The sequence below is a fragment of the Sceloporus undulatus genome, chromosome 2 (genome assembly GCF_019175285.1).
Source record: "Sceloporus undulatus isolate JIND9_A2432 ecotype Alabama chromosome 2, SceUnd_v1.1, whole genome shotgun sequence".
In the NCBI taxonomy this organism is placed as follows: domain Eukaryota; kingdom Metazoa; phylum Chordata; class Lepidosauria; order Squamata; family Phrynosomatidae; genus Sceloporus; species Sceloporus undulatus.
This window is the reverse complement of record NC_056523.1, coordinates 140,396,650-140,419,761: the sequence shown is the minus strand read 5'-3', so window position 1 is coordinate 140,419,761 and position 23,112 is coordinate 140,396,650. Positions and strand designations below refer to the sequence as shown.

The 23,112-nt window shown below is 40.2% G+C and overlaps 1 long non-coding RNA gene across 1 annotated transcript in view; it reads left to right on the top strand.

Moving 5' to 3' along the window:
• The first annotated feature begins 18,456 nt into the window (after window positions 1-18,456).
• The window catches only part of LOC121924449, a 30,206-nt gene continuing 25,550 nt past the window's right edge, over window positions 18,457-23,112 (top strand). The window contains exon 1 of the long non-coding RNA XR_006102601.1: window positions 18,457-18,602. This is a non-coding gene — a long non-coding RNA (uncharacterized LOC121924449). The remainder of the gene's footprint in view (window positions 18,603-23,112) is intronic.

Here is a 23,112-nt window from a genome sequence, read left to right as displayed (position 1 = left end):
GTCCTATTATTTGTAGCTGCAGAAAGCAAGCTTGCTCTATTCTCAATATACCCCTTCAAATATTTAAACAAGGCTAATAAATAACTTTCAAGGCTCCTGCACTATGGGACCAGTGAAGGAATCTATGTCAGTTAATGGTGGAAAGTGCAATAGGTGAGAAACCTTAACGTTTATTTCATAATGCCTTAAAACATTAAATAATCTAAGTGTGTGTATGCACTTCATTAAGTTTGTTACAAAAAGCCACATGGGTGGAATCCAGGGCTGAACCCAGCTGAGTATGGTATCTGCCCAGATCTGATTTAACATGAGACAATATTTTTCACTGGATATTATAATGTAACTGTTCTTCCCTATGGTTCTTGGCTGTACTGTGTCCTCAGCTTGTCCCTGTATGTAATTATTTTTCAGGAAGGCATAAAGAAATAAATGCCGATTATGCATCTGTTGTGGTTTGGCCTTTTCCTGCATGCACTAAGGGAGAGGATATTGAATTGGTTTCTGTTGACGGATCAGTTGGCAAGAGCAGCCGTAGGGGTGAGGGGTGGCATTCAGAGAGGGTGGCCATGCTGGCAACGGCTCATGGAGTGACTCTTGCATTCTCCTGTCCTTCTGTATTAGCCTCCTGCTTCTCATAGCACTTGGTGTTCTCTGAAAACTCAATTAAAACAGCTGTACCTTACCCATCTCAATTACATTTCCTTACGCTTAAAAACTAAACAAATTGAATCATTTCACTGCCTCAGGTAGCAAATGAAGTTTCTTCTGGCAAATTTATTATCATCATAAAACACAGCATGATTTATGTTAAAATATTAAAAGGCATCTTTACGATGGGAAATAAACAGTTTCTACTCTCTCTTTCTGAGGCTCGCCCTTCCTTTTCCTCTGAGGAATTAAAGTGCAGTGAGGGATTTATTAGGGAACTGGACTGTAAATCTGATATCAAAGTGGCACTAGAGCTTAAACCAGTAGACATTCAACACTTCAAAGTCCAAAAAGGGGAAAAGAGCTACCCTCAAAGGACAGAAGTATTTAGAAAGGGTAGCAGGTTGGAAAAAAAGACTTTGAAAAAGTGGTCTTGGGGAGACTCGGCTAAGCTGCATCTACATTAATGCAGGATTAATATAGTTTGACACCAAACTGCCTCAGCCCAATGCTATGGAATTCTGGGATTTGTAGTTTTGTGAGATATTTAGCCTTCCCCGTCAGAGAGCTCTGGTGCCACAATGAACTACAAATCCCAGGATTCCATAGGATGGAAAGTAGTGACATACTGCATTAATTTTGCAGTGTGACAGCAGCCTAAATTTCATCTATATTATTGCTCTTGTTACACTGGAGCTCAAGGAAGTAGCAAAGTGTCAAATGTCAAGATCAGGGGTAGGCAACCTTTTTGAGCCGGGGCCTGGGTTGCTGTCCATCAGACAACTGGGGGTCCGAAGCCAAATAAATAAATAAATAAAATAAAATTTTAGAAAATTTAAATAAATAAATAAATCCTACATACGCTGCACACATCATATTTTGAAATAAAAAACAAAATGGGAACATATACAATATCTAAATGAAGAACAAGAACAAGTAAAGTTAAATAAACAAACCTAATTCTGTATTAAATAACAATGTTTAATGGGAACTGTGGGCCTGCTTCTGGCTAATCAGGGTTGCCCTAAGTTGGGAAAGACTTGAAAGCACACAAAAATAGAGGCAACTCACACTCTCTCGGCCTCAGGAGAAGACAATGGCAAAGGCAAAAGAATCCCCCCTGAGGTCCAAAACATGAAGCAGAAATAATCCAGTTTGAGAGCGCTTTAACTGCCCTGGCTCAATGCTAGGAATTCTGGGAACTGTAGTTTTGTGAGACATTTAGCCTCTGTCAAAGAGCTGTGGTGCCACAATAAACTAAAATTCCCAGGATTCCTTGGCACTAAGCTAAGGCAGTTAAAGCGGCCTCAAAGTGGATTATTTCTGCAAAGTGTGTTTTGGGCCTGAAAGAGACGTCAGGGGCCGGGAAAGAGCTGGCAGGGGCTGCCAGCGCTGGAGGCCTCCTCCTCTTTCCCGGCACCTGATGGGGCCCAAGCCCCATCAGAGGCCAGGAAAGAGCCGGTGGGGGCCGCCAGAGCTGGAGGCCTTTTCTTTCCCGGCCTCTGACGGGGCCCAAGCTAAAATGGCGGCGGCCCGGAAAAAAGCGCCGGGGGCGGCAATCAGCGGCAGGACCAGGCTGGGGCCGGTCCTGCCGGCTTGCCGGGCCGGATCCGGCCCGCGGGCCGTAGATTGCCGACCCCTGGTCAATATGATAAACAGGTTCCATCCTTAGTGAGTTTTGCAAAATCTCGTAAGTAGTTCTTCACAGCCTGCTCAGTCTATGTTTAATAGATAGATATTATGATTTATAAGAACTGTAAAGCATTTAACATGTTTTCAACCCTCATACCCTGGGATTAAAAAAAACTATGGTGCGTTACAGACCGCCGAAAAGCCCCTTGCCCCGGGGTATCGGGGCCTCAGTGACTAGAACGGCAGCCACTGAGGTCCCGATCCGCCGCTTTCCAGGCCGCGGGGAAGCGGCAAAAGGCCACTTCCCTGAAGCCTGGAAAGGGGTGTCCTTGGGGCTTCAAGCCCCAAGGACACCCCGCGGCGGCGGGGAGGAGGAGCCCCTTTCTCCCTTGCGTTGCTGGGCGCAGCCGTCTGAAGGCTGCACCCAGTGATGCAAAGCAACGCTGCAAATCAGGAAGGAGCTCCGAAACGGAGCTCCTTCCTGCTCCGCGCAAAGGGCGGACTAAGCGCCCTCGCGCGGAGCGACGACGTCACGTCCGTGCTGTCCCGTATAGAGGCGGTGCGGTCATGACGTCGTCATGACGGCCCCCATGTAGATGGGGCGCCGCCATTTTGTACGGACTGACTCTGTACTAAAAGGCCCGTCTGTAACGGGCCTATGTCATCAAATCTAGGCTATAATAATTCCATAGTGAATGGTCCCATGTTCAGTGTGTAAAGAACCAAGCATTTTCAGTCCAAACACCCACAATTAGTAAGCAAACGTAGTATCAAGTGAAATGAAATGCACACTTATTGCAGTTTATTTCCTCATCACCAAAGAATTCTAATTTGCCTCTCCCCAGACTTTTTTTTTTAAAAAGGACCAAAAGTTCAGACATTTGCTTGTATGGCTTACCAAAGAATGACACAGAGCATTTAGGAACAGGATTCAGGGAGAGGTAACCTAACCACAGGAAAGGTTTGGGGGGATTCCCCCCCCCCGAACTTGTTTGTCTGATTCACCAAAGGGTGGGAGGACTGCAAGTGGCTATTTGTCCAGGTAATAATGTCTTAGAGTGCTCTGTAGGGCTGTTTTTGTATAATTCTGTTACTCTCGTAATGCATTAGGCTTTTCTTCATGCAGGCTTTAAAAAAAAACCTAGCACAGTCGGGAGTAGGGATATTTTCCCCTCCTTCCTGATGTCCTAGGGGGGTAAGCTTGGGTTTGCAGGGAATTTTTGCATTGATCAAAGGTCATTAAAAGTGTGTCCTCACCAACTGTAGTCTGAAGTGGTAAAGTTCACTGCGTCACATCAACCTTCTGTATATGTAGACCATACCTTAAAAGGTGTGGGTTTCAGAGAACTGGCTCACAAATCAGTGTTATCTAGTAAAGTGCCCCAATGTAGGTGCATGCACATGTGGCTCCAATCGTGAAGTAGAAAAATGGCCCCTATTTGCTTAATCAAAAGAGGATCCTTAAGGCAAGTCCCTGCCAGTGCATCACTCTTTCTGGCTACTCCAAGTATTTTAGAACAGTGGTTCTCAAACTGGGAGGTAAGACCCCTGGGGTTGCTCAAGGGGGGTGTGAGACTTGGAGGCCCTGATCCCTTCACCCTTTCCTCCTCTTCTGCTTCCCACTTTTTTTCCCCTCTTCTGGATGGGAAGAGAAAGGCAAGGAGGGTGTTTGGAGCCACTGTTTGAGGGAGGAGAAAGAGGAAAAGGAGAGCTATTTCCTTATAAAATATAAGGAATGTGTGAACAAAAATACACACACTAAACAAAGAAAATATTTTTGTTCAAATACAACATCATGTAGGGGAGGTGACATCTGTGTGTAGATGTAAAATGGGTCTCAAGGGTAAAAGGTTTGAAAACCACTGCTTTAGAGAAAGACTGATTAATCCTACTCCTTCTGGTAAAACGAAAGAACAAGTATACAATGAACAGAGTCAGTTACCTGCCACTGTATGTACCTTGGAAAATCTTTTATCATGGGGATATGGACTATTATTACCTCCCGTAAGATTATATGGCATCCCCTACATATGGGCGCTCTTGCAGCAATGGCCAGTATCCAACTGTGTCATTCTGCTAATGCAAATGGCATTGCATTCACAGATATCTAGTTCCAGACTGTGGTGTAATTTCCATTTGTGCAAGAGGTAGAGGCCAGAAGAACAAACTGGATTCCATTAGTGCAGCTGGAAAACTAGCCATAGCACATTGTTTTTGTTGCTAACATATTTGATTTGGGCCACAGTGTGCGCACACATGCAACTGTGCTTGTTCAAAAATGCTGGAGGCAAAGAGGAGGCAAATTGGTTTCTGTCCTCATGCCTACTTATTCTTTCCCATTTTTATTAAGGATACCAGCTGTGAGGTTTTGGAATGTGGACATTCCCGTAAGTACCTGAATGGCATCTCAAAGTCATTGAATGCAGCCTACAGACTAGACTCCAGATGGTTACAACTTTGTCACTTCTATTCAGCAGGCTATTTACAAATTCACACTCTTATTCTCAATTAGGTAATCTGGGGGAAAACATTCCTTTTGTCATTTCTCATAGCTAATCGAGTTGGGAATTTGCAATGTATAATTTAGAGTGCATGCTCATGGTAACTTAATATGAGTTAGTTAACCATCAGCTTAACCTTTAAATGTTATTTGATGAAATGCCTTTTCCCCCTCAAAACCTTTCAGTATATATAATTCAGTAACAAAAATATAATTAGGATCATATTCTTTATTTACATGTAGTGACAGATGCTTATGACTCCTTGTTTGTTTGTTTTAATGAGTTTTACAAGAAGAGTAAGTTTGGGCGCAAAACTCTGCATGATTTAGCGATGAAACTGCTAACTTCAGAAAGCCAGTAAGTGTGCAGTCAAGCATTAAAGATACTAGGTTTCCTACCCAAATCTATGAAGTGACTTTGGAATTGGCTTTAAAGCAGATGGTGGAAATAGCCACAAGTTACATATGTTTATCCTGAGTTTCTGCTAGAATCCCTTCCCTAGACTTTTAGACATGCTTCTAGAATTGAAGGCTTTTAACAAAGGTATTAGTGCTTATTATTTTAAATTGTAATGTTTAACCGTTAAAACATTTTAGAATGTGTGTTTCCAATATGCTTCATAGTTATTTTGATTTCAATGTTGACTTTTTATACGTTTTTAACTGCAGTTCTTTGAATGTATAAGCCGCCTTGAGTCCCAGTGTTGTGGAAAAGACAAGATATAAATGAAGATAATAATAATGATAATAAATATTGAACATTTGAATTCAGAAAAATTATTGTAGAATAAAAGTTTCTACCAATGACATGAACATCACAGCCCAAAGACTTTCTTTTATGAGCATATTTGCGAACAAAGGGAAATCCTCTTTTGGCAGATACAGCAGCCTGTATGCAGTTTTTACAGTTTAGTACTAATATGAGATTTGTGTCACTCAGTGTTCATGATGTTTGAAAAAGTAAGACTCATAAGGCTTGAAACATTTTCTCATTACAGTGAAATTAATCTTGACTCAAATTTCCCCCCTATAACAGTATACTTTTTTTATAGTAATAAAGCATGTCACAATTTGTGTTTAAATACACTATAGTGCTGCTGTCAATTCAGGGGCTATATAATTTTTCAACTATTAACTTTTTAGTAACAACAGGGAAACATTCAGCTATCATTTTTTTCCAGCTTTATCTCCCATACCTACATATAGCCATAGCAATCTCCCTTCCAAAGTGAAAAGAGGTGGGATGAAACTTAATTAAACAGTACAAGTTAAAGAAGAAGATGGATGACCATCTAGAATGTACTGCCAAGTGGAAAGGGGTAGTCCTGGCGCAATGCCACTTTCCCCCTTACAACACCTGCTTCTGGGGTTGGGGAGCAAATCAGCCTAGTGGGGGGCCAGTAATGATGGCTTAAAAAGTAGATCAAGGTCAGAAACATTTCAAGACTTTCAGAACTGCAGAGTTCCATGGCTGTGGAAGAGATTTGCAACTCTAAAATGTCTGCATTTCTGGGCATTCCAATGCTCTGTTTTCTGAATCTGAATGTCATCCCAGGTTCCACCACCACCACTGGGAATCCTGCCAGCCACTCTCTTCTGTCTTATGAATGAACAAGTAGGAACGGTGCAGCCACTGCCTCAAAGGCAGAGTTAGCTGGTGGTCTCCCCAGAGATGGGGAAGCCTGAAGAACCTGGCACTTGGGGTTTGCTATTGCCTCCTCTGTTGCACTGGAACCAGGCTGTAGAGGTGAGCAGGAGAGTTGAGAACAATTTAAGTTCCTTTCTTTTCTCTCCCTATGTAATGTACTCCTGGCAGCCAGGCCTTGCCACCACCTCCACTGCTGCCCTGTGCCATTTTTAATAAGGGACTTCCAACATCCACAATTTGTTTTGGATCCATGCAATACCAAATTGCAAAGGAAGTTTATTTTTGTGATGCAAACGTATGTTAAATTTTCTGGACTTTGAGAATCTTCCAGTAGCCATGTGGCCAGAAAGAGGAGGTGCCAGCCTGCAAGATATACCCCTCCATCCCATCTGAACTGAGAACACAGACAGCAAAATGCAAGCCTATGACTAACATTTTCCATTTCCCCCCTTCTGTGTGGGTTTTTACACCTTGCCTGATGAAGAAGCCAATGGAACTCCGAAAGCTTGCACCATGTATATTGTGCATTTTGGTGGGCCCAATAAAGGTATAACTGTTTGGTAGATTTTTGATGTTACTGGATTTGCTATATGGCCAACACAGCTAACCCTGGATTTTTTGTGGGTTCTAAAGGATAAGCCAATTGAGACTTTTTGAAAGATTGGATTTTAATTTTCTTTTTAACATTAAGACATCCAACAATGTAATAATCTGTGATTATGGTTATTAGTAATTTTAGTAGGCTTAGTGGAATCTGTAAATGGTAGAATATTTTTTCTCCTTTTTATTTTTCTTTTCATTACAATCTGGATTGCGGGGGTGGGGTCAAAGATCACTGCGTATTAGTTTTATGTCTCCCCCCATTTTCTTCTTCTTTTCTTTTTCTTCCTTCTGTTTCTTTTATCTTTGATTGTATAGTATTTTGATTGTAAATCAGTTTGTTCTTACTTAAAACTAATAACAATTAATCTCCCCACAAAAAACATATTTTTCTTCACAGCTCTTTCTTTGCCAGATGACTCTCTGAGACTGAGCATCACCAGAGTTTGTGGAGTTTGCAAGTGGCTGCATTTGTTTGATTTTCCTTTCATCTAATCCAGGCCAATCCCTTTCTAAAATCTTATCCCTGGTATTTTATTTCTTCTTTACTCTTGCTTTCATTTCCATGTGTACTCAGTCTAATCTGTCCTTTTATTAGGCAAGTCGCTTCCTTTCCTTCTCACACACCCACACAGAACTCCAGCCCCAGTTTCACTTGATTTTTACTTCGGTATTACCTGTCCATCTGTCTGACTGGGTGTTCAGTGTATTGTGCTGTGTGTCAAATTCTGTTGTTGTTGTGTGTTACCGGCTTATGATGACCCTAATGCAAATGTATAATTGGGTTTTCTTGGCCTTATTTGCTCAGAGGGGGCTTGAGTTTGCCTTCCTCTGAGTCTGAGAGAGTGTGACTTGCCCAAGGTCACTCAGTGAATTTCCATGGCCAAGCAGGGATTCAAATCCTGGTCTCCAGAGTCCAACACTCAAACCACTGCACCACACTGGCTCTCTAAATTCTCTCTAAGCAAGCCCAGGTTCTACAGTTCCATATATTTTAGCAAAACGTCAATGCAAGGTTTAAATAGGAGCCCTAGGGAAGTTTTAAGAGAGAAAGAGACTACTGTGGCTAGATTATAGCTGCCCTCTTCCAAATACTGTTTTTATCCATAACTCCATAACCTTTGCCTCCTTGCTATCAGACATGGTGTCATCTCCTCAGAATGAATGCTATATGAGTACAAATATCACATAATTTTGCCACATGATGACAGTTATAAATAATTCAAGTAGGTAGGCTATATTTGGTAGGAAACATGAATGAAAGGGGTATGTCCTATCTGTAACCTAAAAGTATTTAAAACCTGGCAAGTTTGTAAGCCCTAAATAACATCCTAAGGTAGGGGTAGCCGATTATTAGTTCTGTACCCTGAGGGGACTTTTCATAGAATCATAGAATCATAGAGTTGGAAGAGACCTCAAGGGCCATCCAGTCCAACCCCCTGCCATGCAGGAAATCCAGATCAAAGCATCCCCGACAGATGGCCATCCAGCCTCTGTTTGAAGACCTCCAAGGAAGGAGACTCCACCACACTCCGAGGGAGTTTGTTCCACTGTCGAACAGCCCTTACTGTCAGGAATTTCTTCCTAATGTTGAGGTGGAACATAAACTTTCCAGTAACATTATAGCCATCTCTTTTGTCACCTAAACCTCCCATCAACTTTATTGCCATCTAGCAGCAAGTGTTTAGCTGTAGCCATGTATATTTTCATATTATACGCTAATACAAAAGATATAAAATTTACCATATCTCTGGGTTGTAGGTGATTTTTTTTTTTTTAGGAACTTAACCTTTTCTGTTGTGTTACAGCTCCTAGCATTCCTCACCCTTGGCTGTATTGGCAAGGGCCACTGGGAATTGCAGTCCAGTAGCACCTTAAGGTTCACCCTCTTGAACATAGGACTTCCAAAGACCACTTGTGCTACTCCGTCCATCTCATAGGCTACTAGTTGGCCGTCTAAGAAACACAGTAACACTCCTATAACCTTTATGTACATCCTATGTTTTCCCATAACTTTTATATATTATTGTTGTAGAAGAGCAGACACGGAGACAGAGGTGATGTCTGATAGATGTGCAGAGTCCAGAAAGCTCTTCAGAACCCTCTGATAATAGTCATGCTGATCTCTTTTCAAGTGCTCACCCAGAGACCTATGGTCCTCTGTGTTCAAGGAAGTATTTCCAACCCAATGAGCCTTTGGCTCAAAAGGTATATATATTCATGGTTAGGGAGTCGAGGTGTTTTTTCCCCCCAAGCAGAACTTTAATTAGTTCTTTGCATATTCAAATAGGCCGTTGGTTCATTTAAGCCGCATACTTGATATACATTTCCATTTTTGAACAAGGTCAGTTGGTGCCTTCCAATTGTCCAGTGACTTCGATTAAAATGCAAACGTTCATTTCCCTCTCCGCCGCACGCATGCGCATCAGATTCCTCCAATTAAAATTAGCTTTAGGCCATTGTTCTGAGTAGACTCCAAGGTGCTGAGGAAACTGACAGGAAAGTTATTGAAAGAATGTTTGACTAACTAAAATACTTCTGCAGAATTACTGTTCTTCACACAAAATGTTATAATAGCAGTAGCAAATATATTTCTATAAAAAGAAGTTTCCCTTTAAATTCTATTTCTATTGTGGGCATCTTGTTTTGTTTGGCTGCCCTGTTCTATCATATGTACAGAAAGGTTAGGTCTGTGGTTGAAATAATTTCAGAGTTATGTTGACCCTAAAGCAAATCTATCATTGGGTTCTCTTGGCAAGATTTGTTCAGAGGGGGTTTGCCATTGCCTTCCTCTGAAGCTGAGAATGTGTGCCTTGCCCAAGGTCACCCAGTGGGTTTCCATAGCTGAGCAGGGGCTCAAACCCTGGTCTCCCAGAGTCCTAATCCAACGCTCAAACCACTACACCTCAGTACCTCAACTGCAAGGTCGTCTTATAGAAGTGTTACTGACATGGCTGTTTTGCCCCCAAGGAATCATATGAGTTAGAGTTTGAACTTTGCTCACTTTCCCAACTCCACCATCCTGGGAAAAGAGAATGGCAATGGTTGTTTACTACTTTATAAAAATCTATAATATATTAAGTGGTATATTTAATTTTTTTTAAAAAAAATATCTCTGACCACAGCATTACCATCTAAAAAACACAATATAAAAAGAAAGGGCATAGGGAGAGAAAACGAAAGGAAGTAAATTCACATACCAATTCTATATTACATAATCTCATGAATATAATTTGATTGGGGCTAACACACATATGCACATGAGTTATCAATAATGCTTCTTTAATTTTAAGCTCCTCTAATAATAGTTTTTCTTTCTTAATTTTTTGCTTTTTTATCTCGTTAGCTCTCTTCAGTAATAAACCCCTTATAATTGGTTTATTCACATCCCAGATTGTTTTAGTGCTAATGTCCACATTATCATTTTCTTCAAAATATTGCTTAATTTCTTTTTTAAAAAAATTATTAACAAATTCTTCATCCCTGATTAAGCCATCTTGAAGTTATCAAATGTAGTTACCTCTGTTTCCTAAAGATGTGGCAACTTCAATGATGTTATGGTTGGATAGTCTTTGGATCTAAATCCATTTTATCAATTTTAGTTATCAAGTCCTTTGATACTAAAGCTAAATCTATCCTGTACCATGATTTATGTACCTCTGAATAGAAGGTAAAACCTAGGTTTTTTTATCATATTTGTGAGTCCAGACATCTATTAAATTGTGCTCTTGAATCAGGTCTAAACAACTCTTAGGCAGCTTGCCTTGGCCTTTTAAAATCTTTTCCCCTGATTTCCTATCCCCTTTAGGGCTAGTCACTCCATTGAAGTCACCAACTACTATTAAATTTCTCTTATCATATATCATCATGATTCAACTGAAGGAAGAAAGGCTCTTTTCTTTCCAATTCACCATAAACATTAACTAATATTATGGTCTCATTTCTTATAGCTACCTCCAAAATCAGGTATCCTCCATCTGGATGTTGTGGAAATTTCTTATAAAAGTCCTTGGCTTTTCCAATGTGTCTTTTTAAGACTCCAAGGAATCCATAGAAGCCTTGCCCAGCACCACATTTCAAATGAGCCAACTTTCTTCCTATTGGCTTTCTTCACCATCCAGCATTAACAATCACAAAGAAACTGAAAATATGATTGCATGGGCAATCCTAACTGTAGTATTAAATGGTAATAATAATAATAATACATTTTATTTATAGACCGCTATTCCGCAATGATCATAGCGGTGTACAGTAAAAAGTGTAATACAATACAATACAAAATACAAGGTGACAGATAAAGGAGGGAGAAATCTCATCCTTCAGGCTATCCCTGATGGAGCTGGGTCTGCCTGATCACTCCCTCTCAGGCCAAGATGACAGATAAAGAGGGAGGAGCCTCTTCCTTCAGGCTGTCCCTGATGAGCTGGGTCTGCCTGATCGCTCCCTCTCAGGCCAATAACCAATGATATGTCTTGACACTTTAGGATTGTTGGGATATAGCAACTTCGCATGCTAAGACTTTCTAGTAATGCATGTCTATGGTTTGCCTGCTAAGACTTTCTAGTAATGCATGTCTATGGTTTTATTGCCCCCTACTAATTACCCCTCCTCATTTCCTGTTTACCATGAGGACACCTAATTCCTTTGTCTTGAGGTGAAGAAGCAGCAGAGATGAGACGCCATTGCTAGCAAAACACTTATTACTAAACTTGCTTACCAACTAATCAGCATGCCTATGCCCGGAGCTGAGAAGATGCTGGGACAGCATCTTTCCTGATATGCATGTTTTCTACCTCATTTTTTCTTGCAACATGAAGCTAGACCTGTGTATCTCTTCATACACATGATTTTGTAAGTAAACTTATTTTCTTTTTCACTTTTAACCAAGTGAGTGTGTGTTTTTATTGGGGACACGAGGCTGGAAGAGGAGTGAGTTAGTTAAAGTTTTTCCTGCTTGCCCATTTTTCTGCTGTGTAAGCTCTGCTAGTGAGATTAAACAATCTTGCTTACTTTCTGAGTTTCTAACGATCCTCAAGAAAGAACTACATTTCCCAACAAGGATTTTGTCTAGTTTCTTCATAGCCGCCCTTTCAAATCCTAGTCTTCTGATTTCTTGACTGCAGTCTCCATTTTGATTAATAATTGAGCCATGATATGGAAAATTTTGAACTATTTCAGTGTCTTCCTCATATACTTTAAAATTATGTAAACTATCTGTGGATATTTTTTCGCAATGTTCAACTTCCTTGGCTTTCTTTAGTAAACATTCCAAGTTTGTACTATTCTCTGCTAGTAGTATGGTGTCATTTGCATATTTTAAATTGTGGATATTTCTTCCTCCAAATTTCATGCCTTTTTCCTCCATTTCTCATCTTGCTTTCCATATGGATAGGTTTACCATACAAGTTATACCGACAGAGTGATAAAATGCAGCCTCTTGCCTGACCATCTTGCCAATTGGAAACCATTCTGTTTCTCCATTTTCTGTCCAAACTGTATCCTTTTGGTTACATGCCAGAACAATCAAATGTTGTGGCACACCCATTTCTTTAAGAGCAATCCAAAGTTTTTCATGATCTATACAATCATAGGCTTTGCTAATAATCTGTAAAGCATAGCCTGATTTTCTTCTGAAGTTCTTTGGTGTTCTCCATTATCCAATGTATCTTTCCAATATAATTCTTGGTCATGTAATGTATTTGCTGGTCATAAAGCATCCACATTCTTGGTTTAAATTTCCCTTTGATTTCTCAGATGTTGTGCAAGAGATGTCTTATTCTTGTTTTTTGTTGTCATATGCTGTTTCTTTGCATTGATTAATATAGCACTTCTCCTTGTCTAGGCACACAAGTCTTTGAACAGTTGTGTTCAGTGTTTTGACTCTGTTTTGTTGTTGTGTGCCTTGAAGTCACTTTCCAACTCACAGCAACCCTAAGGCAACCCTACAAGAGGGTTTTCTGGAACTAAGAGTGTGTGGCTTGCCCAAGGTTATCCAGTGGGTTTCTGTGGCCAAGCAAGGAATCAACCCCAATTTCCAGAGTCTGACTCTATTACTGTCCCTTTTAACTTTTTCTTCTCATGTATCCCTAACTGCACAAAGGGTTTTAGGTATTATCCATTGAGGGTTCTTTTTCTTTTTGGCTGCAGAAAGTGTCTTTTTGCATTCCTCTGTGATAATGTTCCTGGCTTCAGTCCAGAGTTCTTCTACAGTGTGCCCACGTTATACACGGGTGTGTTTTACGTGGCTCCCAGCATATGCTGGAAGCCATGACAGAACTGAAGGAGCTGCGCACCAGAAGAAAATAATGGCATGCGCTCCCGTGGCGTGCACCCCGTGCGCCGCCACCATGCCGCCGCGGGCACAAGCCCCATTCATTTGAACAGGGCTTGAGCATCCGTGTATTTTCTCTTACGCAGTGGGGTCCAGAATGGATCCCCAATGTAAGAGAAGGGCAGACTGTACTTCCTGGTCAGTTAGGTTTAATATTGCAAATTTGTCCTTTACATTATCTTTGCATTTTACAAGGTTATTCTTCAGTTGGAGTTTGCCACAATGGTTGGTTTAGTAATGTTTTTAGCTTTACTCTAATGATCTGTGCCACTGTCTGCTCCCAGTCTTGTTTTTGCAGAGAGAATGCAACTTCCCTATTACCTGCTTCCTCTAAGGTAGTCTGTTTGATTTCTGTAATGTTCATAAATTGCCTCATTCGTTGCTTGAAGAATGGGTTCATGAGGAACAAACTGTTGACTTCGCAAGATTCACTCACTCACTCCCATGCCTCATTTCTTGACCATAGGACAAATTTTCCTGCCATCTTTGATTCTGCTCTATTTCCCACTTTTGCATTCCAATTACATATGATTAACAAGTCCCATTTTGGTGCATAATTAATTTCCTCCTGGAGTACAGCATAAAATCTTTCAATTTCTTCCTCTTCTGCCTCTGTAGTTGAACCATATACTTGGTTATATTAATAATGGTTTTCCCTTAGGTCTTACTGATATGATTTGATCAGACTTTGCATTGTATCCTGTTACTTCTTTTGCTACATCTCTCCTCACTATTAATGCCACCCCATTTCTTCTTAAATTTTCATTTCCTGAAACCACCATGCAATTATCCGACAAAAAATATCCCATTCCTCTCCACTTTAGCTCACTCACCCCAACTATTGCAATGTTTTTATGTTTTTTTCTTGCTTTATATGTCTTGCTTCCCCTGATTTATGCTTCTCACATTTCATGTTCCTTTAATAGGTTTTGTGCAGCTTTGGACTTTCCTTTCACCTGTTAACATATCAACAGCTGAACGACTTCAGACCAGCTGCATCATTAGCTGCAGCACTCCTTGTCATTGTCCTCTGCTCTACTTCAATGGCTCTTTGAGTGCTGTCTCACCTGGGAGGCTTCTCTTTTGGCACTATCTCTTCTTTCATTTTGGGTTGTCTCATCATAAGGTTTTTGTAGTAGAAGACATTCAAAAAGGGTTTACTGTGCCCCATTCTGCCCAGTACTAACAAGTGTTAGCTGTGGCTCTCTGATATTGCCTCTGAGAGATTATTTGCCTTTGCTGCCCCTTCCTCCCCACCCACCCCATTTGACACATTTAGTCTGGCTCCACAGCAAAAGCCTGCCTGACATGGGAGATCCTACCAGCAGCACTGCTGCTGTCAGCATAGCCTCTTACCTCACAGGAACACTCAATCCCACCATCATGGAAAGGCAGTGCAGTTGGTGAGGACTGATGGATACATCCAGCACATTGTTCCCTTCTGCTCTGCCAGCCAGGACAATTGGCATTTGGAGCCAAGTGGAAGGAAGAGGGACAGGGAAGCTCCATGCAGTTGCTCCTTTTCTGACCAATGAAAGGGGACAGATGGATCTTCTCTGGGTGGTGAGCAGGGAGTCCAGTCTTTCTCACTCACCATATTTTATGGCAATCATAAGTCCTAGGCCTTCAGCAACAGGCTCCAAGCCACAGTATCATCAGCCAGTTGCAGAAAAGCATTCTGCTAAAATGCAAGGATGTTCTCAGATTTCCCCTTTCCTTCATTTAGTGCAAAGTGACGTGATGACCTTGAACAATTATAACATTAAGAGTGTTACATATTCAAAGTCAGGAACCAGCCTCCCCGCCCCCTGCTCACACTCTCGCTAATGCTGGTTTGAGAGAAGTTCTGGGTCCTCAAATGCAAGCTGTGGGGTCATCTTGTAATTAAATGGCACAGAGCCATTTGTTTGCCTCTGAATAAGAGATAAGGGGTTCAGCTCTACTTTAATGCAAAAAAAAAAAAAAACAGCACAGAGTTTTGTAGCACCTATAAAAATAAAATCCAGTTAATCTTAAACGTCATGCCACCTTTCTTTCTTTTCTTTTCTTTCTTTCTTTTTCCTCTTCCTCCTTTCTTTTTATCTTGTAGCACCTTAAAGGCTTAACACGTTTTATTGTGTCATAAGGTTTTGTGTCCAATAATCCGTTCCATCAGATTCATCATGCAAAATACAAAAATGACAAGTGTACATGAACACATGGTTGTGGGCAAGGTCAAAGAGAAACAAAATGGGGTCAAAGAGAAACAAAATGCAGAAAGAACTGTGATAATTATGCAAAAGGCAATAGTTAGAGTGGCAATTAGCAAGGCTGTGTTGGTGACAGCACAAACATCCTGGCATTTGTAAGCTAATTAACACATGTATTGAAATGAGAAGGTGATAGTAGAACAAAATTGCTTCGTGCATTGTGATTCATTGTTTTCCAGGCTGGAATTTCTTTTGACAGGCTTTGTTTGAAGATTACCAGCTTAATATCAATTACTTTGTGATGTTGTTTGTTGATAGATTCTTTTACTTTCTTCTGGATTTTCCCATTCCTGATATAAGGTTTGTTTCCATTTCTTCTTTTGGAAAGAAACTGGTCTGTGCTGATCATACGCAGAAGATCACTGCAGGTTGTAACAGGTAGAACGCTATGGCTAAAATATCTCCATAGTTGCTTAATGCAATATATTTGGCATCTTATTTAAAAGTGCAATTTCTTATGTTTCAAGGTGAAGAACAGGAGGAGGCGGAGGAGAGGTGGTAGTGGTAGTAGTTAATGAACCTCCAGTGTTATGCCATAAGATACAGGGACAATTGGCATGTGGGTTTGTTAACAAATCTTGCCCCTATGTTTGTATTCTTCATATTCTATGTTGGGAGCCATCTGTAAACAATGCATGGTTTCTATGTATGGTTATGAAAGCTAAAAGGAAGAAAAACAACTCATTTGAAATGTGGTGCTTAAGAAAATTTTTATGGATACTATGGACTGTTAAAAAGAGAAATGAATGGATCCAAGAGCAAATCAAACCTTACCTCTCACTAGAAGTGAAAATGACTAAGCTGAGGCTGTCATACTTCAAACATATAATTGGGCAATGTGATTCACTGGAAAAGAGAGAGCGAGCAATACAGATGGATTGGTTCAATTAAGCAAGCCATGGTAGCCCAGAGTTTGCAAGACCTGCATAGGGTAGCTGATGACTGGGAGTCTTGGAGGTTTCTCATTCATAGGTTCTCACTAAGTCAAAGTTGACTTGATAGCAAATAACAATAAACAGTCTGGAAGCAAAGACAGGCCTACCACTTGTAAGAAGGAAGAATTTTTATGTAGAATGGGCCCTAACTGACAGAAGAGGGAACTGAATGCAACTGCAAAATTAGATAGGGAATAACCAGCTAGAGGGAATGCCATCCTGCTCATGAAATGCCAGATCATAAAACTATTTTCTGCACAAGTTTTACACATATTACTACCCATGATTTTCTTTAACAAGTTGTCAGGTGTACCTGCCCTCTGGAAAAGCTGTGTTCACACACCCATGTCTGTACTGTTAGTCTGTCCATATGGCCCTAATTGTTTACCATCTCCACATTAGAGCTAAAAGTTGCACAAAATCAAATGTATACTTGAACAGCTTTTGTGAAATCTTATGGTGCAAAACACCAGGGTTTTATAAGATATGCATTGATAACTTTCTTGTTGAAATAAATTTTATTCCTGCTTCATGATTAGTTCAAACCTGTTCCTAGCTCAAAGATCTGTAGAATATCATTTTAATAAGCAGATGCAAAGAAGACATTAGAAGCCTCACGGAAGCCAGCTGAATTTTGCACACTGTTTTTGTATCTTCTTAGTTTGGATCCTCTGAGATTTCTCAACTCAGTGGAAAGTTTGATTAAAACATTTCTCTAGTGCTACCCTCTGTCCAATTGAAGTCAGCAGGAATTTAGCATTGGGAATTCCTGAATTCCAAATTTAAACATTGCAAATTACCACTAATTAAAATGCAGCAAAACCATTTCACCTTCTTTGGACACCATCAGCAGTCTCCTAAAATGCAAATAAGAGACTGAATGGTCCTAAAGAATATTTACACCTTGCTTTTTGAATCAACAAGTTGACTTAGGTCCAAAACACACTGTAGAATTAATCCTGTTTGAGACCGCTTTAACTGCCCTGGCTCAGTGTTAGGGAATCCTAGGAATTGTATTCATTGCAACACCAGAGCTCTCTGATAGAGAAAGTTAAATGTCTCACAAAACTAGTTTTGGACCTTAATCTCAACTTAAAACTTAGTTCAAAATACTTCTTTTCAAAGTATAAATCCTGTGCAAGAAAAAGACTGAACAATTTGTAAAACCACATTCTTGTGTATCAAATTAAATTTTCTTGTCTGGCCCTTGAGCCATCTGCATAACCTGTTTTTATCTCCGCCCCTCTTTGATTTCTTTGCTGAGTCTTAACATCCTTCTTATCCATTTTTTACTGCTTTTCAGCCATCTCCATGTTTTCCAGTGTGCTGGGAAACTGCCATCTCTTAACCACTTGAATACCTCTGGGTAGCTTAAGATCGGTAATTAAGACAAATAGGAGTCAAGTTGATATAAAACCTTCTGCACTCATTTCTTATTTAATACAGAGGTTGTAGCTTTCCGGTCTAACTTTTCTAAGGATAAGTAACATATATAATAAAGAGCAATTTGAGACAAATGTTGGTCTCACCAGCACTCTAATAATAATAATAATAATAATAATAATAATAATTTTTATTTCTTTCCTGCCTCTCCTTGAGGCTCAAGGTGGGGCACAACATGTTAAAATACAAAAGACAATTAAAAAAAAAAAAGAAAACACATAAAACCAACAATTAAAATGCAATACTATAAAACCATTAAAATACCCTCATATAAGTACTGTACATTTAAAATATACAAATATACAAATGTAAAACTTTAAATATACAAATTAAAAAGTCATGATTTAAAATTGACTGGGTAGGCCTGCAAGAAGAAATACTGGTATGTCTTCAATGTTTTAAATGCCATCCATGTTCTTAGCTGTTGTAACTCTTCCAGCAGGTCATTCTACAGTCTGGGAGCAGCAGGTGAAAAGGTCCTCTGGGAAACTGTTGCAAGTCTAGTCCTGGCTGGGTGGAGCAAACATTTGCCAGAGGACCTGAGTGTACAGGGCGGATTGTACAGGAGAAGGCGACCCTGTACATAAGTAACCTGGATCAATGTAACATTTTAAAGGTAATAACCAATAGTTTGTACTTTGCCCAGAAACTGATTGGCAGCCAGTGGAGTGCTTTTAAAACTGGTGTAATGTGATCACTCCTGAATGTACCCACAATCCATTTAGCTGCCATATTCTGAACAACTGGAGTTTTGGACTTGATACAAATGTAGCCCAATGAAAACTCCAGCTTTGAGATTACCAGAATGTGCACCATCATCTTCAGATCCTCCAGTTCCAGGAAAGGGAACAGTTGGCACTCTTAAATAACAAAAACAAACTTGAGGATATTCTTAAGTATGAAAAAAAATATTTTTCTATTGAAAAACAGCATCTCCAGCAATGTAAAAAAAATTAAAGAAACACAAGCATTCATTCCAGCTGTGCCATGATGCACAGATTTAGGCAGTGATCCTATGCTGTTTATCTGGGAGTAACCACTTTTGAATTCAGTGGGACATCTGACTCAATGTGTAGGTTTGTGCTGTCATCTTTAGAAATCAGTAGTGCCAAAACTGGAAGTAATACATGGAATCACAAAAAGTGTTAGAAATAGCATCCTGTTTTTTCCTCCTTAGTGGAGGAACTGTCAAGCCCTTTACCCAAATGGAGGAGAGCAGCACAGCCAGGGGAAGAGGAGAAAGTGGGGTGCCATATTGATTAGATGGTGATTAAGGAGAGCAGAGCAATGATGGGACACAGAGGAGGAGGAAAGAGTAAATGTGTGAGGTGATTGGGGATGATTAGTGAAAAAGGAGAGAATATGGCTCATCGCTGAGAAGATACAGGGGAAGAAAGACATGGTAAGTGCATGCACACATGTGTCAGGTCCAGCCCAGTCAAATTAAAATGGATTGCATTTGCATCATTTTTACATTGATCCTTCAAGTCACCATCAAGTCGCAAAGCATACTTGTTTTTATGCAACAGAACCATAACATGGTTCTATGGCTTTCTAATAGCACTGTGATGCAAGGTATGTAAATTAATGATATTTTTCAGAAGGTATGGCTCCAAACCACCATCAAATCAAGGCCCACTTCTGTGTTTATCAGAATAGTTTGTAATTATTGTTACCATTCATTAAAAACTATCAAGATCTGTACCTTCATTTGGTATTTTTGTGCCATGACAGTGTCATTCTGGCAAGTACCAAATAAGTTACTTTTACAGTGTCATTACCTATGTAAGCTCTATTCCAGGGATAGGATTCAAGCAACATTCCTCAACGTTGGTTATGCTGGCTAGGACTGCTGGGAATTGGAGTTAACCAGCTGCATGATTCCTTCTCCTGCTCTAATGTGGTGGTAGTAGTTCCCTTGTAAAAAATAAGCACAATTATCCTTTTAAAAATTTGATCTGAGTTGTGATTTCTCCATTATCAGTCATTTTATTAGTGACACTCACAATGCTTATTCAAAGTTCTAGTATGTCCATAGGCCACAAAGTGTTGAAGCCCCTGCCATAGAGAAAGATGCATTTTCCTCATTCACAGATATTCCCATCTTGTACCAACTGGAGCTATTTAGGTGTTTCAGATTATAGCTCCCATCATCCTTTCAGTATAGCAATTGTCATACTGGTTGGGGATAACAGATGTTGTAGTCTGACACATCTGAACAGTATTTGCCAAAGGCTGCCTTAAATTAACAGGTACTAGACCATAGTTTTTCTGTCTTCACAAGATGATTATGTTCATGCTATAAAAGTCAGTGTATCAAGGGAGTAAAGTATTCCATTACTTAGCAGATATTTTGAATTTTCTATGTATTATGTAGAACAGTGTGTGTGTGTGTGTGTGTGTGTGTGTATGTGTATATATATATATATATATATATATATATATATTCCGGTTTCTTAACTGTTAATTAGCTATTCCAAAGAGCAGCTGAGGTGGAGGGAAGGAGGGAACTGATTTTCTTAGGTACTGGCATCTCAATCAAAAGAATTTGGTAATAGGTTTTATAAATTGCCTTTGGGGTCAGTGCCAAGTGACTACAGATTATTATGGGTTTTAGACACATGGGAACCAATGTTTTAAAAAGGAAATAGTTTCCAGCAAGGAAACTGCTCTAGGTATTAGAGTCTGCTCCTGCTTTTAACTCCTTGCATGAACAGAACCAAGCAATCTGCTTTGAATACACCAAATGAACTGCTGTATTTCTGACCCAGAATATTCTTTCTCCTCTCAATGGTAAAACGTTGATGTAGTTACACCCCGGCATACGCCACCACAAGATGGAGGGGAGGCCACCAGTTTAGCTGACTTTTAAAGAGGATTAGAAAAATTAATCCAACAAAGCTGTCACTGGGTACCACAGCAGGGGTATCACTATGGGGGGAAAGGGGAATGAGGACATTACTCCTTCAAATGAGAAATCTGCATCCCAACGAACTATTTCTTCAGTTTCTAAAGGTTTAGCCCTGCAGTGAAACACTGAAATTAATATGCATTAGACTCCTTCTATTTGCTGTGCTCACATTCCCTTGGAAACTGTACCTGCCCCTTTTCTTTGGATGCCTAAACTCTGTTTCTAAATGCTCCTTGGAAGTTTTAAGTTACTGAAATGCTAGAAATTTGAGGAATCACAGGGGCCCAGAATTCCTGTTTGGAGGACAATGCCCTCATTTTGTCTCCCCACTCTGTAGCTACATGTTGGATATGTATATTACTCAAACACTGTCAAACTTGGTGGTTTGGTTCTTCCACTACCCCAATAGCTTCCCTGAACATTGGTTTGTTCCAAAGTGGCTGAAATCAACTGGAACTCATGCAATGTCATTCCTGATACACTAGTTTACTGGTGTAGCCAATGGTAGTGAACAGGGGCAAAAATGGGCCCTTGCCCTCACAGAGTTGCCCACCTCTGCATTAGAAGTTAGCTGCTCTGCATTCCTGTAGTTAAGCAACAAGATTTTTCTTTTTCCTAGAGAGCATATAAAACCAACCTGGATATTCAGGCAAGAGTGAAGTGGGGAAATGAATGATTCAGGGTTCATTCAGGGCTATCTTGCACTTTTGAATCCCCACTGATAGAAATATGGTGAGAATCAACACTGATTTAAAATATATAGGCATTCTTTGACACTGTGATGAGCCTCCATGTTTTCCATGGGATGGGATTTCTGCTAATCTTTTACCTTAGACTGGTCTGTCTGGATTACAGGCATTCTTCACCATTACCTCGAGCGATATTCTTTGCTTTAGTTTTATACTCTGTCAACTTGTCCAGCAATGTTTTCTTCTTTTTTTAAAAAAATGACATCATTAGCACACAGTGACATGTTTGTTCTTGATAACATGATTGAAAGGTAGGATGGGCTATGCTTTACTCAGAAATGGAGGTATCTTGTTTTTTCTGCATTGCACAAGATGGATATGGTGCCAAGTGCCTGGATGATGATGCCTCCTTCCTGTCTTGGCATGTAACTGAACTTCCAGCCATCTCTGGGCTCTTTGCTCCTGCCCCTTTAATACCTTCACAGCTGGTACATTTCTTAAATAGATTGTTATAAAGGCAACATAAATCTTCTGCCCACTGCACTTTCCAAACAAAACAAGCAAGCAAACTAGCAAAAAACAAAACAAAAACACAATACTTTAAGAACAAAGAGGTTGTCTGAACTCCCAGGCTGCTTGAGAAAAGAATGTGTTCAGCAGGATACTCTGTTCCCCTAAGTGACTGGGGAACCCAGAAGCAAAAATGAATTTGAGAGCTAAGCCTGGTTTTGCATCCTAATGAGACTCTAGATGGGTAGCTGAATCCTCTGCAGACCTCTCCCTCTGGGAATGTCTGCATCATACTTGGCCTATGACTACTGTTTCTTAGGGAGCTTTGCTTCACCCTGGCCTCAGAGGAGGCAATCCTAATGCAACCTCAGTTGGCTGTAAGATGGGCTTCCAGCAGAAGCCCATCTTACAATACATTACGGTTTATGTTGTTGGAAATGGGGCTCCACCATTCTTTCTTTGTACTAGAAAGCCAGGTGTCATTGCAGTCCCCATTTTGCAACTTGAGTCTAAACTACCATGGTCACATCTCATGTGATTTTTGGATTTTTGTGTCTGTCACCCACCCTCTGGGGTGTAGGTACAAAAGAGGGGACAAAATGAAGACATTGCTCTCCATATACAAATTTTCCATCAGTCCCCAAATTTTTAGCAGTCTTTTGCTCCCCATTCCTTATGTCTTAGACCTTTTAGTTTATAAATTCTGGAATATCCAAAAGCTTGGGGGAGGGATATTCAGCTGAGAATTTTGGGTTTTTTTAAACTGTCTGATGTAATAAGGGTGGATTTTTCCACCTCTCAAAAATGCCTTTTCCAGGTTGTCTTTTAGAGTCAGCCTTCTGGCAGTGTTGGATTTTAGGACTTAAGCCAAAAATGCCTTTTCCAGGTTGTCTTTTAGGGTCAGCCTTTTCCTGGTAGTGTTGGATTTCATGACTTAAACCAAAGTGTAAACAAAGTTTTCTTCTTTTTTTAAATGAACTTTTCCAGAAGTACCTGATTCAGTATGACAGAATATG